The sequence below is a fragment of the Schistocerca gregaria genome, unplaced genomic scaffold (assembly GCF_023897955.1).
Source record: "Schistocerca gregaria isolate iqSchGreg1 unplaced genomic scaffold, iqSchGreg1.2 ptg000199l, whole genome shotgun sequence".
Classification (NCBI taxonomy): domain Eukaryota; kingdom Metazoa; phylum Arthropoda; class Insecta; order Orthoptera; family Acrididae; genus Schistocerca; species Schistocerca gregaria.
Window position 1 is genome coordinate 5,716,657 of NW_026061737.1, and position 1,746 is coordinate 5,718,402.

Here is a 1,746-nt window from a genome sequence, read left to right on the forward strand (position 1 = left end):
CAACTTTTCTGCTAGTCTCCCTCTCATGCAGATTCTTAGGGTCCTAGCTCATGTCCAAGGCACCAAAGCCAGCTAAAAAGTCAATAATCGATACCTAAAACTTGTATTGTACTACTTCTTACTGGCTATTACATCAACTTAGAAGCTTCATCTGTGTCCTACTAAGGTGATTTTAGTGTCTCCACATACCGCAGCACGCGACATAGCTTTGCAGACGATAAGTACAACCGTTTCAGAGAGAAGACCGGCCAATGTGACGATCCGGCTTTAAGTCGATTCGGTAATATATGACGATAACGAACGGATTTCTCAGGTTTTTATTACATATGAACACTTTTCACATTCTCCCATGCATCTCGGCTGCTAGTCCTCCTTTCATGCAGAATCTTAAGGTCCTAGCTCATGTCCAAGGCACCAAAGCCAGCAAAAAAGTCTATAATCGATACCTAAAACTTGACTTGTACTACTTCTTACTGGCTATTACATCAACTTAGAAGCTTAATCTGTGTTCTACTAGGGTGCTTTTAGTGTCTCCACATACCGCAGCACGCGACATAGCTTTGCAGACGATAAGTACAACCGATTCAGAGAGGGAAGAGCGGCCAATGTGACGATCTGGCTTTAAGTCGATTCCATAACAAATGACGAAAACGGACGGATTTCTCAGGTTTTTACTACATATGAACACTTTTCACATTCTCCCATGCAACTCGGCTGCTAACCCTCCTTTCATGCAGAATCTTAAGGTCCTAGCTCATGTCCAAGTCACCAAAGCCAGCTATAAGTCAATAATCGATACCAAAAACTGGTATTGTACTAATTCTTACTGGCTATTACATCATCTTAGAAGCTTCATCTGTGTTCTACTATGGTGCTTTTAGTGTCTCCGCATACCGCAGCACGCGACATAGCTTTCAGACGATAAGTACAACCGTTTCGGAGAGAAGAGCGGCCAATGTGACGATCTGGCTTTAAGTCGATTCGATAACAAATGACAAAACGGACGGACTTCTCAGGTTTTTACTACATATGAACACTTTTCACATTCTCCCGTGCAACTCGGCTGCTAGTCCACCTTTCATGCAGAATCTTAAGGTCCTAGCTCATGTCCAAGGCACCAAAGCCAGCTAAAAAGTCAATAATCGATATCTAAAATTCCAATTGTACTACTTCTTACTAGCTATTACATCAACTTAGAAGCTTCATCTGTGTTCTACTATGGTGATTTTAGTGTCTCCGCATACCGCAGCACGCGACATAGCTTTGCAGACGATAAGTACAACCGTTTCAGAGAGAAGAGCGGCCAATGTCACGATCCGATTTAAGTCGATTGGATTACATATTAAGTAAATGTACGGATTTCTCAGGTTTTTACTACATATGAAAACTTTTCACATCCTCCCGTGCAACTCGGCTGCTAGTCCTCCTTTCATGCAGAATCTTAAGGTCCTAGCTCATGTCCAAGGCACCAAAGCCAGCTAAAAAGTCAATAATCGATACCTAAAACTTGAATTGTACTACCTCTTACTAGCTATTACATCAACTTAGAAGCTTCATCTGTGTTCTACTATGGTGCTTTTAGTGTCTCCACATGAAGCAGCACGCGACATAGCTTTGCAGACGATAAGTACAACCGTTTCAGAGAGAAGAGCAGCCAATGTGACGATCTGGCTTTAAGACGAATCGATAACCAATGACGAAAACGTATGGATTTCTCAGGTTTTTACTACATATGAACACTTTTCA